The sequence below is a fragment of the Camelus dromedarius genome, chromosome 6 (assembly GCF_036321535.1).
Source record: "Camelus dromedarius isolate mCamDro1 chromosome 6, mCamDro1.pat, whole genome shotgun sequence".
NCBI lineage: Eukaryota > Metazoa > Chordata > Mammalia > Artiodactyla > Camelidae > Camelus > Camelus dromedarius.
The window spans coordinates 14,023,468-14,044,348 of record NC_087441.1 but is presented as its reverse complement, the minus strand read 5'-3'; the positions used below and the strand labels follow the sequence as shown (position 1 = coordinate 14,044,348).

The following is a 20,881-nucleotide window of genomic DNA, read 5'->3' as shown; positions in this document are numbered from 1 at the left end:
GTACACTCATTCCTTGTTTATGACTTTAAATGCTCACCATCAGTGCTACTACATGACTACTTTTTCATTCTTAACTTTTTATTTGAATTTATCCCTCAGTCAACTGGAAATATTTTCAAGTCACTTTTGTTCATAAAGATACCTAGCTGATACAGTTCTAGGCATGTTTGTTTTTCCAATATAACATGTGTGGTTCCTTCTTTTCAAAAACAGTGACCAGAAAAAAAGCAAACCCCAATTCTACTACCTGTAAGCATCACCCCCACCCCCACCCCCACCCCCATGAACTTCCACCTTCCAACCCCAACTGCTTTGCACAGATGGAAACTGAGAGGAATCACTGGATGCAGCCATGGAGAGGAACTCAGGGTTAGAGTGGCCTTGGCCTTAGAAGGCTGTTCCCATCCTGTGGATGACTTGTGTTTCAGAGATGAAAATACGAGGGCTGGGACTGAGTGAAGTCATCCATTCTCCTTCTGCTCCTTGAAGTTTTCTTTCTCTACCTGGTAGAGGACCTTCTCCTTGGCTTCTGGCCAGTCCTTGAACTTAGTTTTTAGTGCTACTGAAAGTTCGAGTGCCTTTTGAATTTGCTAAGTATTTCAAGGGAAAGGGAAAAATCAAGGATTGGATATCAGTAACTTTCTAATACCACAACCTGTGAGCTTTTTTAAAAATTAAATTGTTACGATTATTGCTATAGGTCTGTTATAGACCAGTAGGGTAGATGTGGCATTTTCCTAGGAAAATTATGGTCTTTTTGCATCTGGTCATCCTTTTGCCACTTAAAATTGGCCTGGATATCTCATCCATGTTCCACTGAAATCATTCTGGAAAAGTAATATACTTAAGTAAAAAGAAATTTATTGTTTGTGTTTCTACTACAGGTGAAGACGGATGTTAGTAGTCTGTGGATGAAGACACTGGAAAGGCTTCAACCATAAAAGTGAGCCGTTTTCATTTTTTTACCATTTGACTATGAAACATGTTAAAAGATGAATAAATTCATATTTCAGGTTTGTTAGGTATTTTGTTACCAGTACGCTCTGTGAGCAAAATTTTTCTTGGCTTACAAAGACATAAATAACAAACGGTGTAATCAAAGGGTGAAATAAAAAAGAAAGTGCATATTTCAAAATGCATGTATGACCAATAAAAATGGAGTCAGGAAGAGTCAACCATTGTGTGACCCAAATTGGAGTCATTTCTTCCCATTGGCCTTGTACTGTTAAGGCGTCAGTTTTTTAGGTGCTATTTTAAAAGCTTTTCATTGGCCAGAAAAGTTCTTCCTGTTCTTTTTAAGTTCCTGTTTTTCCTTCAAGCTATGAAAATCTCAATCCAATTTTGTGGTAGTAGTACTTGAAAAACCACGATGAATGATAAAAAGGAAAGGAAGGAAGGGGATATACCCTTTTTTTAAGGTCTGGGCAATGATTTTATTGTTTCTCCTTTCCTAAGTCCTTTAATTTATCATATTCTGACCACATTATAAGCTGTTTGTCAAGACTTGAAGTGTTGAGCTGACATTGCTCAATTACATAGCGAATGCTCACTAGAATGGTAGGAATGTGTGAAGAAACTCAGTCCTGCTAAGCATAGCATTTATTATTTTTCACTCATTTATACTTTCAATTTTATACCAGGTCTTTTTTTTTTTTTAACCAAACAGTAAAATAAAAATAAAATTACAGTATAAGTGCAACAAGGGGTTAGAGTTTTGTTGTCTTTAATTAGCAAAATAATCATGCTTTATTGTAATCATGAATATTTGATACACTGCATTCTTCTTCTTGAGGTACTCACAGTTATTACAGAGACAAATGGTATTTTAATGGAGTAAAGATAACTTCACTTGTGTTGAAGTTCAAGTTCATCGGTATTTTGCTAACTGGTAAAACAATGGTTTTCTTACCACAGATCTTCATTACTGGGAAGAAAGTTCCAGAAGTTCTTTTGCCTAATGTATGACTAGAATGCTGAGTAGCTTAAAAATGAAGCATCTGTGATCCAGAGTTGACTCACCCATTATGCACAGTACCTGGGGTCCAGCATGCTTTTAGTGGCCCACGAAAATGTTTTCATTTTAATTCTTTCAAAAACAACAAAAAAATGAATATAATAGTAGTGAATACATAACAATGAACCCACCCTAGATTGCATTTTTCTTTATACCAATGCAGTTGTAAAATACAACTTTTAATACTTTTTTTTTTTTTTTTTTATGGAGGAAGGAGCCAAAGTGCCTCAGAGCCCAAGAAAGGCATCACGTCCCCCTACCCGAGTCTCAGTCAGGCACACTCTCTGTATGTAAAAGATTCAGTCATTTGAATGCTTTTTTTTCCCCTTTTTTTTTGAAGAGGAATAATCATTTCTTTTTCAGAGATGATTACCTTCTCTGTAAATGAGTGCATAGACTTGTCTGCTCATCAGAGATACATGGTTCTGTCTCCAAAGAAAAAAAATGACGTATTGTTAGGTTGGATAGCTGTGGTTATTATGTTTCCCTAGAATAAAATAAATATTTTGTCCCCGAGAGATGCACTGATACCGTGTTTGCTTTGTAATATGATATGGATCATAAGGGAAGGGAAAGCCAGACCAGCGCGGGATTCTTTGGTCTCACTTGGGACCCACATTTCTGCCCGAGGGGTGTGAGTTCCAAGAGAACAGTGGCCCACCCCGCCTCCTCGCTGCTATGGGAGTCTAGAATTTTCCCTCCCAGTTCTTCCGTAGTTGCTGGTCTGTGTGACTGAGTATATGACATTTTCAGTTGCCACGACTGATCTGGTTTGGTTTGTTTCTGAAGCCGTGATCTAGTGTTGGAGAAAATACCTTTGTTAGTCCTCAGCTGCAGTGACCATAGAAATTGTGTGTAGAATATCTTCTGAAAGTCACTTGTTAATTGAAAGTAAGTATGTTGAATGTCTGAGGAACTTCTGTTTCAAAATTTGTGCCACTCAAACATCAGCTACCTGAAAGCCAGGATCTTCGTGTGTTTTGCCTGTTGCTCTGTATATTTCTAGGTATTTCTGTATACTCTAGAAAAAGCCAGACACAAGGGGAGCTCAGATGTTTGCTGAAAGAATGAATGAGCTAATTTCCTTCTTTAGGAAAGTCATGTTCCCCGCTCTGGGGGACTACGTGTCCAGGCCTCTGTTAGAGGTAATGATGGTGGGGATCAGACACCGGAAGGACCACTCCCCAGTGCCTGGAGGGGTGACCCTGTGCTGGTCAGCCTCCATCTCAAGACTCAGTTTACCCTTTCACAGAAATAAACAGTTGGGCTGGAAGGAACTTTTTTTACTTTTCTAGAACTTAAAACAACAACAGAAGAGGCATTCTGATGGCCTCCCCCACCTCGGTGGTACCCCTAGACTCCTCTTACCCCATGTTGCTCTCAGGCTGGTCCAGGCCACCCCACATTCCCCCAAAAGGAAAAATACCTCTGTACATTTTTTTTTTTCTGGTGGTGGGGATGGTTAATTAGGTTTATTTATTTATTTATTTTTAGAGGAGGTACTGGAGATTGAACCCAGGACCTCATGCATGCTAAGCATGTACTCTACCACTTGAGCTATACCCCCACCCCTATATTTCTAAAACAGTTGTTCATTTTAAATGTAAATATGTATAATTAAGTTAATAACCCCCCCCCCAAAAGAAGTCATGTTAAACCTCTGAAGTGTTCTGATATTGTTTGGGGTATATAAGTGAACTGTAAAACCTCTAGTTCTCAGACTAGCAAGTATCTGGGCATGTACACACAAATCTATATAGTGCATCAGCTTGAAATAATAATCTACAAAACTATAGATGAGAACTGTTCTCTCCAGGGTAGTAAGCCAGTCAATGCCACTGGGTACCAATTAGTCAAATTAAGCTAGGAAAGCAAGAGAATGCAAGAGCAAAGTGCGGCTCTCTCCAGCTATTGAAGACATAAGTCTGGAGGTGCAAACAGAAGAAATCAACTGTCCTCAGTTAGTAGTATTTGGTTAGATGGTCCTGATTTATAGAAATGTTTGAAAAATCAGCGGAGTATAGGTCTGTTTTGCAGTTTTTTGACCCTAAGGGAACTCGAATGTGTTATTTTTCTCTTAGTATGACCTGTGTTTGTGTTACTCAGCCTCAAGACTACATCTTTGCAATGCTGCTAAATATATGTATTTATCCAAACTCATATAAACATTTTTTTCTGAATAAACTTGCTCATACATTTTATTCTTGGTGCCATCTTGTCCAGGGTTTCACCTGCCCTTGTTCTTTAATGAAAGTGTATCAGGGGTGGAGGCTAGGACCGCACAGCATAGGACTGCCCGAGGAACAGAAAGATGCCAATTAAATGTTCCAAGACACACACCAGGTGCTGGGGTGCTCAGGGCATCCTGATCTTTGCTGTTCTTGCTAGCATTTTCTGAGCTCCACTACGTGGTCATGCTTTTCTCTGGAAGGCGTAGACATCACTCTAGTTTCTTCCATCCCTATCTGAGGGCTGTCACAGCCCTTTCATGAGCAACTGCAGGAGGCCCATGCACTGAGCCTGGCCCAGGTCAGTAGCTGCTCGGTGGCACCTCAAAAGTCCTGAAGCTAAAGGCTTTGTGGGATTGCAGTATTGGGGCTGATTACTCCTAAGACTCACAAACAATGCAGTGAAGGATGCTTAAGGAGGAATAGACACTGCCCAGCCCTTTTCATATCCCGTAAATGACCTTGCCACTGTGTTCCAGGTCCCGGAAATATCTTACTTAAGGCTGACAGATTTGTTGGAAAGCAGCTAATAGAAGAATTATCAGTGGCTACAGCATAAATGATTAACATTGTGAATAAATAACTCACTATATTGAGCTAGACATTGCTAATAATATACCCATCCGGTGTAGTTCTTGGCACCATGCTAGGGGACAGGGACTTAATGCAGTATGCGATCTTTAAAAAGTCTTTGAGATGCTTTCCTTCAGTTTCTTTCATTGCAAAACCCCCTGATTATCTTTTGGCATGGCGGTGTCATCAAAATAATGTTTTAAATGTATAATCGAAGATTGAAAGTGTTATAAGAACTAAATATAGTAGCAGTTACAAAAATATAGCACAAAATTACGCAGTCAGGAGGATGTGCAGACTTGACTCTCTGAGTGTGGGCCCCTCTCGTATTAAAAAATATCTCCTATGAAGGAGTTCTGGAGATGGACTGTATAACAGTGTGAATGTTATGTGTATTTTACTGCAATTAAAATTTAAAAAAAATTTAAAATATCTTCTAGAAATTTGCATGCCTTGAGCTGAGATAGAGATTGGACACCCTTTTGGTGGGTAAGGGGGTGAAGGAGGAAGACTTCCTCACTGTAGATCCTTCGTTACAGCTGGTGAAAGTTGTGCACATGGAACATATGGGTCAGTCTGAGGGGAGAGCAGAGGGTGAGGGACTCCATTCTTGAGAGGAAAAGGATGTAAGTTAAAAAAATTAAAAAGTACTTATTTTCTCACAAAGGGATGACTTTTAGAATGAGGACCTGGTTCCCATTCCTGGCATTGAGCGTGAGGGGATTCTCAGGACAGTATGTTCTCAATTTTGTGCATTTATGGTAATAGGTTTCTTTCAAAAACAAGGTGGGGGGGGCTTCGTGGTCAAGCAAGTTCGGGATTTAAGCAAGGTTAGTGATTCTTTCTTCTGCGAAGTCTTTACTATGCTTCCCTGAACGGTGCGTCTTCAACAAGGAGATGTTACAGGCAGGGTTTCCCAAACATTGCAAAAGAATCCCTCTCTTTCTCCACAGCCCCCACCCCGCCACCTTCTAGTTTTTTGACTTATTACCGTGTTGTTCTGTGGAAGGTAGTTTAGCAGATGCAGGTTTAAGGTCAAGTGTGAAAAGAGGAAGAGCACAAACACAGAAATGGGTTATAGGGAGAACTATAGATGAATTGAAGGTGTAGTTGTGACCTGTCCCTGTAGGAGGAGCCGGAGAGGACATCCGGAGCACAGAGTTCCATACAGTGGCTCCAAGAGCTCCATCTGGGTAACCAGTAATGGAGCCAGCCCTGGAGCTTGCCAGTTAGGGAGTCCCTCACCCTTTGCTCTCCCCTCAGACTGACCTGTATGTTCCATGCATACAACTCACAGGGCATCTCGAAGCATTCAGCTAAGCCACTGGCTCAGGGATCAGCAAAGGATGGCATTTGGTCTTCTGAAGTTCAAATGTGAAGAAAAGGTTCCTGAGATCTTTTGCTATTAAACTACCTCCAACCTAATAACATTTGATAGATTCTGATGGACTCCTTATGCAATACATTATTGGAAGAGAAGTAGCATGAAATGGTTTAGCATAGGATGTTATTGACACATCATTAAAAGTGATGTTTTAGGATGATCATTTGATAAATGCATGCCTACTTTGTGTGAAGCACTAAGCGTCACGACTTGTCGGGCTTGCAAAGGGACCATCTAATAGGCATGGAAAGGCCATCACGTGAAATCTCAAAGGAACCAGATGCGTTCAGTTGTGCCAGATCTGCTTTCAGCAGCTGTAGATAATGAATCCAGTGCCTGGAACAGACAGTTAGTTGTAATATTTGAGAAACCTGTAGAAACGCTGGACCAGATTCACTGAGCTTAGGAAGTCAGTAGAACAGAATCACCCACCGTGGCTGTAGGTAATCAAGGTCTGTATTCACGCAGACTGACGAAAGCCGACACCGCCTCTGCCTCTGTCTTGGCCCCGTGCTTCCTGTCTTGTTCAGGATCCCCAGCCATCGCTCTTTCAGCTGCATTTTCCAAGGTACGCATACTTCCCAGAAATCTGTGGGGTTTGCCTTGCACCATCATTCCTTTTCTATGCCATAAGGAAAGCCTGTTCTGGAAGAAGAGTACATTTGTGATAAAGACTGTTTAGAGTTAAGTCGGGTATTAAAGCAATCATTGTGTTTTTAAATTGAAAGACGCAGGAGTCACGATTGATCTTAAGTCCTGTATTAAGTAGAGTATTTTCTTTTAATATCCTTTGTCTTCAGAAATGTGGGATCTGGTTTCTTAAAATGTTGTAACTTCATATATATTCCTTTGATTTCTAAAGCACAGTCCTTCAAAGAAAAACAGAGTTTAGCAATTTCACAAGTCCTCATAAATGGAATATTGTAACTATCAGGCTCTTAGGCAAATGATTGCCAAATCATTGCTCACTGGTTTCTCTTTTCTTTCTAAGCCCTCTGTCTCATTTCTCTCTTTTCTGTGTTTTCAGTTGGGGATCTCCCAGTCACCTCTAAGGTTACATATTCCTAAAATTACATTTTAACTCCTATTTGAGGAAAGTGAAGATTTTTTAAAAACAATTCTATTGTGGTATAAATTCTGTATAGTAAACCACATATTTCAAATGTACAATTTGATGAATTTTGATAGATGTATACACCGATGAAACCACTGCCACAATCAAGATACTTAACATTTCCACATTCCCCAAGAGATGTGCATGTCGAACTCCCAATTTATCCCTTCCCACTCCCTTTACCCACTGGTAACCATAAGTCTATTCTCTGTGTCTGTGAGTCTGTTTCTGTTTTGTAAATAAGTTGTTTTTTTTTTTTTTTGACTCCACATATAAGCAACATCCATATGGTATTTTTCTTTCTCTTCCTGGCTTACTTCACTTAGAATGATGATCTCCAGGTCCATCCATTTTGCTGAAAATGGCATTATTTTATAAATGAAGATGTTTTTGTGCAGACTTATCAAGTGCACATTTGACATCTCTCTCCCTTCCTCCTCCACACACCCACCCCAGATATCTAATTTGTCACCAAATCTCAATTAAATTTACCTCGCCATCTGTCTCATCCCTCCTTTTCCATTTCCATGGCCTTCATAAAGGGGAAAAAAATGAACACTACACATTTTATACTTTTCTTATTTCATTCTTTTAGTCTCATGCAGTTATTATCACAAACTGGACTTCACAGGTTAGGAGACTGAAGCTCTCAGAAATTTAAGTTATTGACCAAAGTCACACAACCAGTAGTTTTGGAAACAGGTCAAGTTACAAATACCGAAGTACAACTCCAAGTCCAAGTCCATGGTCGTCTTTGCTGCCCTGGAGTGTGGAGTGCCTCCTGCAGCCCAGCCATGTCGCGTGCCTCCGTGTTACCATGTTGAGTCAGAAGAAACGGATTCTCTTTCTCTCTGGTTTTTCCGAATGCATGAACCTCCAGTTCATTCTGTCCACCAGCCTGGTCCACCCATGGTGTTGGGTTAATCATGTCAGGTGTCTAGTCTAACATTCGCAAAAATATATTGTTGCTTGCCCCATAAGCTCCAACCTGTTTTTCCTTTTCATCTTTAAGTCACCTGTTCTTTTGGAGTCGCTGTGAGGGAAGCACTGTGGGCTGTGAGGTTGCCTGGAGCTGGGCATGCATCACTGCTCACCTCCTTCCCAGGAGGCTGCGGGCAATTTTTTTTTTTTTTTTTTTTTTTTTTGCCATCCTCATCTGTAGAATCCTGATGGTAAATTGACTTCAGATGAGCTGTGGGTGCAGCGAGTGTGTACCATGCCAGCTGTAGCGAGAGCCAGGCAGGCTCTCAAATGGAGCTGGAGGGCAGTTGCAGTAATACTGTTATCTGGACCTTATCCATCCTCTTAAACTCAGTTCAAATTCCTCCTCCTTTATAAGCGCCTCCGGCCTGATTTTATCTGCCTCCTCCTGTGTCAGTTAGCCTCAATTTTAATTATGTAGTGCCTCTTGACACTGCTTTGTGGTCTTAAAAATCCTTCTTGAAATGCCTTCTTGAGTGTGGTTAATTCCTGCTCTGATGGACTAAAGTAATCCAAAGGCAGGACTAGATCTTAATGCATGTGACATATAGTCTGGTATCTGATATATAACTATTCACAAATTTTTTTGACTCAAAATTAAGAAGGTTCACACACATTCAGATGAAACCAATCAGCTGTGTTGATTTTAAGTATAGAGAGTTTCCAGGTAAATGCCTCCATCCACGTGATTAACCCAAATTTCTTTGTTCATAGTTCTGAATGTGAAGAACACTGCAGAGTAAATTTGTAAACTCCAAGAAATTTCACTGTCTAATGTTTCTGATAAAATTGTCTTTTAAACAATCTTAAAACATGACTGTATATATGGTCATGTTTTATTTTCTTGGAGTACCTCTAAATTAGGAAATACTTTAATTTTCTCCATAACTTATTATTTTCTGGGCAGATAGAAACATTTTTCTTGGGCAGATTTTCCTTTTTCTTCTTTGCCTCTTCAGTCCAGATGACTTTTTCTCCCCTCTCCTCCTGGCCAGGTTTTCCCTTGGGAGAGTGTGGTGGGGAGGATGAAGAAGTAAGCCTGTGAAAGAGTGCCAGGAGATCTCTTTTAAAGATAAAAATGCGGTGCCACTTTTAGACAGAAGGAATAGTTTTGTTAATTATGAGCCTTTCAGCTTTATTTAATCACCCCATATTCTGAGCCAGTTTTTAAAACTCTGTATTTATCATTTTAACTGAAGGTCTGAGGAGTCCCTCTTTTGACAATATAAGTGTGGGCGAAAGAACAATTATTTGAAACACATAGGCAAGTTTCACCTGCCAAGGTGTGTGCTCCATCCTCACATCACATTTAAATGCATTTGCACAAAGTCTGTTTCTAAGCAAAATATATAGTACTAATTTTGGCAGTATTTTGCCTATATAGAAAAGTTATTTGTTGAAATATTTACTTAAGTAAAAAAAGTCCCCTTGGTCCGCAGGCTTAAAGCTGTGAAATGGAATTGTATGAGATCCTTTGGAATCTCCCCAGGGGAATGGCGTTCTTCCTTCTTGGGGTCCAGGAGGTGGGGTGAAGGGTTGGAAACCGCACCCCCTAGCTGTGGAATGCCCAGCTCCGGGAGTGAATTCTTTTCTCTGTGCCCTCATCTCCCTTGTCTGTCTGGGAGGCAAAGCTAGATAAGGTCTCAGAGGGTGGAGAGGTGCGGGCTGGCCCAGCACACACCAACACTGGGATCTAGCAAGATCTCTCTCTTAGCACGAGGAATTTTCCAAAGAACATTTTCAAAAACTCAAAAATTCTAGAGAGTATTTGAACATTCAAGACTAGGATTCTGTAGGGGAAGATGAGGAACTAGTAAGGATTCAATCAGTAAAACCATATGTAAACACAGTGTACATTACATGCAGTCAATCTTCAATTTCAGCAGGGTTGTTTTCCAAACGTTCATTTGAAAAATATTTCAGAGTGTACTTTTTCCTCATTAGACATAAAGCTGTGCGCGGGACGCCTTCAGGCAAACAGAGCCTGATTAACCCCTGCTGCACCTGAAAAGCACTTCAGGCCATCTGGACGGCCAGTTGCAGTTCCTAATATTCTTCCCCACTGTTCACATAAACAATTGAAATTCCAGTATCTGTGGACCAACCTCATCTCCTGGCGAACATCTCCCAACTAGAGAATGTGGCATAAACATTTTTATGAGGCCACGTCTCTTGAAATTGGAGTTTAGAGATTCACGTATTAGCTGTAAAACTATAGTAACATGGAAATGAGTAATGGTGTCTAAGAATGAGTCAGCAGACCTTCCTCAACATATCAAAGCAATAACAGAAGCGTATTACAATTCTATAGCGCCTTAAAGTTTGATGTATTTATAATTTCTGCCTGTTTTCGTTTTGAAACTCTGAGACCCAGGCATTCTTATTTACTTAGTGCAAGAGCTTAGGTGGAATGCTTTGAAATGAACAGTGCGATGGGACCTGGTATACTGAGGGGAGTTGGGGGAGGCTGTGAGAATGATGGGCTCTTTGGGCCTCTTAGGGGAGGCAGGTGGAGTGAATAATTCAAAAGAGTGGACTGTAGAAAGGAGGAACGTATCATGATAGTCCTCCTCTCTCGTAATCCCAAAGTGGGAACTGGCTGGTTATGGTAACACTAGGTTGAAAGAGAGAAGAAGGGAGAGGGTAAGGAAATCTTTGCCTTTCAAGTCATCATCTTCCCAGTCAGGGTTACCCCCTGGTATCTTAGACATATTCTTCCATAAAAACACTGATAACCTAGGGTTAGATCCCACATTTGAGAATCATTATGGGTTAAAAAGCTTTTACAGGCAGACCTGGGAACCATATATACCATTAGAACCTGGAACAAATTTTCCTGTTGGAATAAACAGCCATTTACCAGCAGTCTTTTGGAACGTGCTCCATTTTAAAACTGGTTCTGCCTGTGTGTATAGAGTCGAGTGAGCCTGAGAAGAGAACAGTAAAACGCCGGATTCTCATGGTGGACATAGGGCTTTGTTTCCTTTGGAATTCAGTGGACTGTTGTACTTTTTTGTATACCTAGGGGTCAGTCTCAACTGTGTGTTTCTTAGACACAAAATACAATTTCTAAGTTTGCCAGGTTTATGATTTTTCTGAACACGAGTTTTCCTATCTGAGGAACTTTAAACACTTACGAAAATAATTATGACGCTCATGGGGTCACTTTAGAATACAAAAAACAGATGGTAAGAGGTTCGTTGACATGACCAGCTGACCTGCTGTGAGATACTGAACACTTTAATTTATTTTTCTTCCTCCATGATCGTACTTCTGAACATCTTGAAAGACATCCAAGGAAACTTTTTCTTCTGATTATTTCCAACTACTTCTTGGAAGTTCATTCAGACTTACAATTAAACAAATCATCCATGCTTTTGGAGCACCAATTTAAACATCAAATGTTTACAGTTTTATATGGAAAGAGGATTAATTATCTCTCCCTGCCACCAGGCTTTAGCCTTAAAGGCAAGCTATTTAGTTTTCTTGTACACTGAGCAGTTGCTCCGTAAATGGGTTAAATAATATGGTATCTTGGTTCAGAAAAATGTGGTTCCCAAATGAAGCATTTAGAGAAAATGATGAGCATTTTCTAATTTTGGATTTATTTATAACAAATTGAGGACTTACATTCTGAATGATTTTTATTTTAACAGATCAGTGACATGTTCAGGAAGAAAATACTGGAGATATGTAGGCATCTCTGAAAGTTCTTCACATTTCTTCACATTTATTACATCTTTTATCTCCCACTCTTGCATCCTCAAGCTTTCTACTTTCACTGCTTTACTAGTTTTTCACTTTATTAGATAGAACATTTTCAACTGCGAGAAAGACTGTTACTCAAATTTGCTAACAGAAAAAGAAATTACTGAACTACTCTTGAGGAAATGTGCCCTTTAAGCATTATTGACTCAGTGACTCAGGAAAACATCACTGAAGATTTCGTTTCTCCCCACCTTTCTGCTCCATATCTTTCTTGGCTTCTTCCTCAGGTAGGTTCCCCTAAATGGTCACAAGATGGCTGCTAACCACAAATGGATTAACAGGTTCCCTTGTCCAAATGCACCAGGAGAAAGAAGGGAACCTCTCCCCAGCCATGGAATATAAGTCCCTTCTTCCAAACTGATGAGACCACTTACATCATGGAGAGCAGTAACAAGACTAAGAATGCCATGCAGCAATTGGCTTATTAATCAGGATCCATTGGTAGAGTTGGGGATGGGATCAGTTGCACCTATACCACATGACTGTGAGTAGAAAGGACAAGGAGGTGGATACCTCAATAAAACAATTGTTGGGAAGGAAAAAGTGGAGCATAGATACTGGGATACCAACAATGCCCATGATAGTGGGACCATTGTACTTAATTCTCACAGCCTTGTTTCTAAATAAAACGTAGTTCTGAGTATAATCTTTCCATCCCTGGCTCTTATCCCTACATACTAATGCAGACTGTCCGTACTTCTACAAATTTCCTCAAGTTATTTCTTGGCACCTTGGAGGGAGGGGGAGAATGTCTCATATTATGAAAAGTTGTGGTATTGTCTTCATCTTCTGACCTAAGTTGCTGAGGTCTCCTTGCCTGGAAGTTGCCTGCAAACCAGCCAACACTGTCATCCAGAATCACTGAAGCACAGGGGCCAGCCTGGCCCAGTTGGTGCTTTGTTCTTTGGAGCATGTGCCAGAGTCATACTATATTCTGTGCAGAATTGGGGCAGATTCTTCTAATATCTTTTGGAATTTAAAGTGGAAATTACTCTGTTAGAAAATACTTTATGGCATTCTTCTATCTTTAGAACTTAAACATAAACTATTGAGATGAGGCCTGAGGACAGTAGATCAACAACTGAGGATGGCTTCCAGGCTTCTGACTTGGACAGCTGGGTGGAACTAGGCTATAACCAGAAGACTAGGCTTTTTGTGGTATTTAGCACCCAAGTTACATAGATCAATGTAGGCAATTTTAGAACCTATTTATCATTTATAACGTTGTGTCTATGGGGAAGTGAGTCTTCCTTCCACCTTGGCAGCACTCTGGATGAAAGAGACAAGTAATATAAATCAAAACAGGCATATAATGTGGAAAAATTGTATTAAAAGTGCCAGATGTTTCACTTTCTACAGTCCAGTGGAGCTGTGGTTGTCAGAAGTAAGCCAATATATTCAGATTGGAATATTCCCAAGAGAAAAAAGTTTAGGAACAAGGGTAAACTAGGCCTTCTTCTCAACAAGCTACAATCATCACAAGATAACACTGGCTTTCCTCTTAAAGGGCTTCTGTGTCTGGCTATGTCCCGCTGAATCTCTTGTTTCTCCTCCATCCCATACACCCTCTGCTACGTCTGTCCATTCACTGCTTACTTGTGTCTGTTTGTCATCTTGCCCCATTCCTGAAATGCCCTTCTTCTCTGCTTGGGGCAGAACTGTACCCTCCAGATCACCAATAAACCTAGTATTTTTACCCCTCTCTGTGCTCACCTCAGCCATAACTAGATGCTAATTTTAGACATTGGAAAAATCTAGTCCTAAATATCTCAGGTTGCTTATGAGAAAATTGAGGCACAGAGAGAGTCGGTGTCACCACCAAATTTGCTCAGCAGATTTGTGTCCAAGACTGAACTAGAATTAAGATATCTTGTCTTCTAGCCCAGTGTATTTACCATCATAGAAACTGCATTTATCAAATCCTTTAGTTTTTCCACAAAGAGGGTATGTAGTGGATACACACATACACACAATTTTTTTTAAACTGACGAGCAATAAGAAAGATGGGATTTTAAATTGATTTGCTGTATTAGTCTGTTTGGAGCTGGGAATGCCAACCATTTAAATCTTGCATGAAAATCAAGCCTGTTTAAACATATATTAGGACTGGGTTTGTATCACTTTTGGTTACCTAACTACTAAGACTTCAGGATACTAGCATCCCCAAATATGTGATCACCAGACATCTAAAATCTTGTATTGCTGTAAACATGACTTTTTAAAAGAATTTCCACATGTGACTTTATGAGTGTCTAGTCCTTGACTAAAGATCAGCACTTAGAAAGCTGTTTGTTTCTATTATCTGTTCAACCAAGTATTTGTGTTTTCAGCAAACTTATAAGAGACAGCATTATGTTATCTTAATGTGACACTGAAATGGGGTTTGGGCAGAACAGACTTCTGTTTGTAACACACAGTCTAACATTATAAAGTATCTCAGGAAAGGGTAGTTTGAAGCACAGATTTCAGTGACAACCTCCCATAGTATCATTAATTTTCCTTGTTCATAGCAGTCTAGTTTTTCCTGTTTGCAACAGATGTGTCTAAACAATGTGTTTTGTTAACTCAAGCAGAAATATTTTCCTCTGCTAAATCACCTGATATCACCTGGTTTTCCTTATGCATAAGGAGTGTATGCTGCTTGGGAACATTTAGAGAAGCTGACTTCAAATGCATGGAGAGACAGGAAGCAGTGAAAAGCACAACTGACCCTCCTTTAAAACTAAAGGTGATATTAAATCCACCAAGAATAACAAGTAAAAACACTATTTATTGCTGTCGAGTGCTACCTGCCCCTTGAAAAGGTTTTGTGGTCAATCAGCAGGGATAAAAGTTTTCAAGACCTCTTGTTTATTTGTGAGATGTGTGTCTAAAGAGCCATAAAGAGAGGAAGTATTTGAAGACTGACTTGTGTACAAGAGTGGCTAAAATACTGACATACAAATTGGTCTTTCCAATTAGATTCTACAAGCGTACTTGTTCTTTTTTCAGCTGGTTGCTGTTGGGTATGGGTATCAGCAGGGAGGCTCCCTGCCCACATACTGAGATGTCCTGGTGCTTCCATACCTGCTGAATGTGAGCCTCACTGCATTCTGTACCTGCCAAGAGAGGACATAAAGCATTGGCTGCCCTTCCTGTAACTTTCCTAAAAACAAAACAAAGCAATTATCATGGGAGCATTAAACACCAGAACACCTTCTAGACAAAGTGCAAAATGATTTGGTTCTTTATGAGTCCCTCAAATATTTTTCAACTCCCTATAGTCTAGTTCCAAAAAGGAATTATGGTTTTTCTCTGAGAGCCAACAGTTCCCTTTGTAAATTTCTGGATTTTTTTTTTTTTTTTGGTGTTATTTTGAGTTCTTCTACAATAAAATTTAATGGTCCATTTGAGAAATTGAACCCGTATTGAGCATAGTTTCTATTATTGGGTCGTTGGAGGAGATTCTTGAGTGCTAAACTCTTCTTTGATCTGTTGGGACTCACGGGTTTCCATGGAGTCTGGCTGGCTCATGACCAAGTAAGAATTCAGCATTCCTGTCAGCTGGGGTGCTGTGTTCCTAATCAGGTCTGACCTGAAATACTTGGACAAAGGACTTTAAAATCAGAATGCTTTATCCGTAATCCTGAAAGTAAGTTGATTGTTTGGAGGGGAAGAATGTGGTAAAGGTTTAAAATCCTGTATTTCTTTCACGTATGTGCATTTTGATTTGTTTCTGGAAAAATATTTTAGTCTTTTGAGGACCAGTCCTCCTATTTTGTACAAAGTGATACCAAACAGAATGTCTTATTTGACCTTAAATGAAGATCAAATGAGAGTCAATTTATTGTGACCAATCTATTTCATACATCTGGCAGTGATCTTTTTATTTCATGGCAGCGATGACTCAAAGCAATTGTTAATCCTAATTTATTTTTAAACATTTTAACTTCATCCTTCTTTGCAGAGCTTCTTTGTGTCTCCCCCACGTAGTTTTGTAGGATGGCTAAAATAAGATCACTGTAAATACCGACGTTCATTTTTTAAAGTCAAACATTTGCACAGCTACACTGTGGATTCAGGAAAGACAAAGGGAGACTTCTGACTGAGAGCTGGCCCTCAAATAGAGGGTGATGGGAGCCTGCAAGGCGCGTAACTGTAGTGAGCTGGGATGTGTTGTTATTGTACAAAATGAGTAGGTGCAAAGAGAAAAAAATATGACTTTGGCCTGGGTGGGCGGCGGTTGAAGAGGCATCTGAGACGGCATTTGTGCTCCTACAGAGGACATTCTCCAACCTACTTTGATGCCTGACTCCCTTGCAATTACTTCTGCTTGAGTCCACAAGGCCTTATTAGTTAAGAGGAGAATTAACTCTTTAGCTACGATGTCCTTTGGGGGAAATCTTTAGCTAAATCACTTTGAACACTTTACTTGATGTCAAAGTTACTTGAACTATACATTTAGATCTTTTCAGTGAAGCAGTTGAAAAGAATGATTCTTAACAGTCAGCCGGGTTCTTACCAAAGGTGTTCCTCATGTTGACATGGCGCTAACCCGGATTTTGACCTTAAAATGTATTTCTAATTTCCTTTTGAAACCATTCCTGAGATTACTAAGGGATTTTTGTATTTAAGGAAAGACATAGCTTTATTAATTTTTATCCTTGCTCCCTCAATGAAATACATGTTTATTTTTCTTCATAAACCCCATGGATTTTTGATAGAAACATCAAGAAAAAAAATCATCAAGAAAGAAATTTTATATAATGTTTTCACATGTGCTTATGTTTTCAAAGTAAATAAACAATGAGGAATCAATTTTCAAAGATCAGTAATGTTGGTGGTGTTTTTCTAATAAAAAAATTGAATTAAGTGGGCTCACTTTTCATAACCTCTTGCTAACTTATTTCATTGACTTTATAAGGAATACGATCCACTTAATCATATTTTTAAAGATGTGTATAAGATAAATGTTGGGTTTCTAATGAAGAATAAACCCAGGAGCAAAGCACAGAGCAGGAAGAATAGTACAGAAAGGCAACATTGAGGAGCTGAGCGGGACACCACTGAGAGCTACACAGACCTGCTTCTTACTCTCCCAGACCCCCCAGGACCGGGGCCCCCTCGGAGTTATACAACATGTCAGTCCTGGAGCTAAGGGTTATAAAAAATGTTTTCACATTTTTGGGTTCATTCAGCAAACTTTGGGGTTCCCTAATTATCCTAGGATTGATGGGGAAACCCTGGATCACACAGTGTTCATAGTTAAGGAGCCTATGTATTGTTGACCCCAAATAGTAGCCCATTTGGCCGAGGCAAATGGCACAGTGTCACAGCCCCTATGTTGCTGCTTTCACCCCCGTCTTAAAGCATGCTCCTTTAAAGAGGAGAAGGCAGAGCCATTATGGGTAAGAAGGAAGCAAAGCCCCAGTCTGTTGAGAAGTTGGTCGAGTCAGGAGTCTTCCCCCATCTCATCTACTCAGTCTTTCATGTAGTTGGCACTTAAGGACAGGCGCCATACACCAGGCACCGGAGCGGGTGCTGAGGATACAGTGGTGAACACGGAAGTGACACCTGCAGGAAGCTAGTGGATCTGCTGGAGCTGAAAGATAATTGTGAAGGCCATCGTAAGAGTATAATTGCACATTGTGGTGAGTGCTATGTATGGAGAGAACAGGGGACTCTTAAGGGAGTGGATTTTCATTGGCAGGAAGGCCTAGTTGGACGAGAATGAATGAAAGAATGAGTGAGAGGCTAGAGGCTGGTGAGCAATGGGCAAGTGGCAGTGAGATGGGGCTGGAGAGGCAGGCGAGGTTTGTATCATGCATGGGGTTGCAGGCCATGTTGAGGAGGCTGGCTTTTGTTTTAAGCAGGGGAGTGATGTAATCCAGTTTAGTTTTTTGAGGGTTTGCTCTTTTGGAAAAGAATGAATGGCAGATAAGAGTGGAAAGGGGAGAAGCAATTAGGTGGCTTTTCAACAGGCTAGTCAAGAACTGATAGTCCCTTGAACCAATAGGATCCCTGATATTAAAGAAATTACCCTCCAGTGCACACAAACGATGTGCAGATGTTGTCCTAGAACCACTATTTAAGTAATGGGGTAAAAAAGCATGCATGAGAGCATAAGTCTTTAACCCTTAACTAACTCACCATTTATAAGTGGTGCAAGGACTCCCTCTACCTGGGGTCTCTCTGTACCGTGGAGAAAACGAGAGCCTGATTCCAGCGCTGCCCACAGGAATAAAGCCATGTTACCAGGTGCTTTGCAGTACTATACAGATTCTAGAAATGGCTGCTGCCGCCTCTGCTCTCCCGTTTGTTCCTTGAAGTTCCCAGGGGAAGCCAGAGGGCATTTATAGTGTTTGTTCATGGACATGAGTGAACATTAAAATTAAGGATGATTTTACAATTGTCTTAGAAGTTGAACCCTTTGAAAAGATCTAATTAGATCATCTAAAAGATCATTGTAACTATACGCCTGTATTAAATTGAGGCAATATTTCACAAATAGTAGTAGCATTTAGGTGAAATAAGAGAATACAGAAAATTTTAAATCATTATTGCTTTGACACTTGTGTAATATAATCAGTATAAACTTTTTAATGTATAAATAAAAGTAGTAAATTATTTATATATAATGTACATACATTAAATTGACAATAACGTGTAAGACATATTTGAGGAATGGTTTCAGTTATTTTAAGTATTACTAAAGCATTGATGTATAATTTCTTCAGCTATTTGTTAATGTGCTATGATTTTTTCCTTTGAATGTTATGATAGAAAATCATATCAAAGACTTTAGAATTAGAAGGAATTTTAAAAGATGAATAGGTATAAAACTCCTTTTTCTTTTTATAGAAGTAAATGACATAAAAACATTCTCTTGTAATGGACTCAAAAAAAAAAAAAAAATCCCACTCTACCCCTCTCCAAAAGAGAAATACAGGAACAGCCCAGAGTGAGTCAATTTTTAGTTGGTAATTCAAAGAATAAAAAAGAGGAAAAGGTGATTATTTATTGTTTTCTTTGTAGATGTTGAATTTCCCGTCCACACAGGTAACTTTGGCATGGAAGAGGGGCGAGAACGCCTCACGTTTCCAGTTCGGGTGGGAAGAAAGCATGTTGAGAGAGAAAAAGGAGGATAACTGGTCCCTTCTGCTGGCCTCCCTTCTCCTTTAGTATTTCTGCAGGTAGACTCACAGCATGCGTGTCTGCTTCTAACTAGCAGGGAATAAATAATTCAGCATTTTCTGCTACATATCAACTCTGCTTATTTTCCCCCTCAAATTACATACTCTGGCAAGATTTCTTACTTGTTAAAGCATTTAATTATTGTGTTTGGCAGTCATGGTTGGTTGCATTATATAAACAAATGCCTACTTCAAACATCGAAACTGATTTTTTTTCAAAGCCTGCCAGAAAGCGAGACTATTTGATGTGCACTTCGAATGCTCTATTTCTGATTATATAATTTAGGTCTGGGAATAGGATTTTGGCATTTGTCTGCAGCCCTTATGCCATAGAAAATTAACCTTTAGCATCCTCTTTAAAAAGGGCAAATCATCATGGATACGAGTTCCAAAAGCATTATTAAGGTAAGCGCCATTCCATTAAAGGATCCTTTTATCTTCAAGCATATGCAGATTTGTGCGGTACTGCATTATTTTTAAACATTCTGTGTCATCTGTGACCTCTGCTCCCCATTCTAGTCAGTGTTTAGATGAAGAGCTTGATAAACAAAGCTAATTTTCTTCTGCCTGTCTGTAGCCACTGCTTGCGATTGGATGCTGAAATATATTCAAGAACACTTCTCAGGGCACCAGACTCATTCAAAGCATGTATACATCTGTAGTCAAGTAAAACTCAGGTAAACCAAAGCCCTTAATAAATTTTTTTTCCCTAAATTCAGTTTCTAGAAGAAACCCTCTCTCCCCACTACAAAGTAGTTAGACATGAAGAATTCATTTAAGGAAAACAGGTAAACTTCCTGAAGTGCGTTGGGCTATGGGTCTCCATTAAACCCACTCCACCATCTTTTCTTCCGAGTCTGATGTGGTGCCCCTTAGACAGTTGACCCTGAGGCAGAGCAAGCATCTGAATCATCAGAGGAAGATGAAATCATAGTTTGGATACAGTACTTACTGAGGTGGGAGCTTGTATGACCCAGTTTACAAAAAAAAAATAAATAAATTAACAAGGGTCGAAAGAGGTTCTTACTGTTAACCCTAAAGTGACCAGAAAGTTCATTTGAGCAGAACTTCTCATCTCTTGAAGAACTGAGATCATTGCAATTTTAGTTAATAACAAAGGCGGAACTGAAGACCTCAGAGGCCAAGGCCACTTCCCCGACTTTCCCAGGATCTGCTTGCTCCTGGAAAGTTCTAGAAGTTCATCTGAGAATGATATCCACCAAAATGAGCGGTGGAGAGATGGCTGGGTTCAAGCTCTCGTTACAGATTATCATACAACTATGTTTATGGAACCTGGGTTTCACTTTTATTTCAAATTGCATGATGCTAGATCATACCTCACTCCTTTCCTAGAAAATGTACACACAAGTTGGCAACTGTTCCGTATTTGGAAATGTGGTGGGGATCCCAAAACTTTTGTATGAATTGATGACGTGGCCTCACTGAGAAATACTTAATAATCACGGGCAACCTTTGGGGAGCTTACCACGTGCTGGCAGGCAGTGCAGGGTAAGTGCTTTGCAGGCGCTTTATGATTTCCCTGATGCCAACCCCCCCCCCCCCACCGCCCCCGAGAACAGCTCCTGACAGCTCTTCCTGCTTGTTCTTGTTCCCTTTACTCCACTTTCCATTATGTGCTTTGGGAAC

At 39.9% G+C, this 20,881-nt stretch overlaps 1 protein-coding gene across 5 annotated transcripts in view; it reads left to right on the top strand.

Annotated features, from left to right (window-relative positions):
• Window positions 1-20,881, top strand: part of PLEKHG1 (pleckstrin homology and RhoGEF domain containing G1) — a 213,975-nt gene that overhangs the window by 57,992 nt on the left and 135,102 nt on the right. Inside the window, exons 2-3 of one of the 5 annotated variants that reach the window (XM_064486573.1) lie at window positions 885-943; window positions 6,668-6,767. The gene's annotated coding sequence lies outside the window, so the exon portion shown is untranslated. Of the gene's footprint in view, window positions 1-884; window positions 944-2,224; window positions 2,301-6,118; window positions 6,768-20,881 lie in introns of those variants that run through there. The other 4 variants (XM_064486576.1, XM_064486575.1, XM_064486574.1 and 1 more) reach the window with 4 other exon arrangements.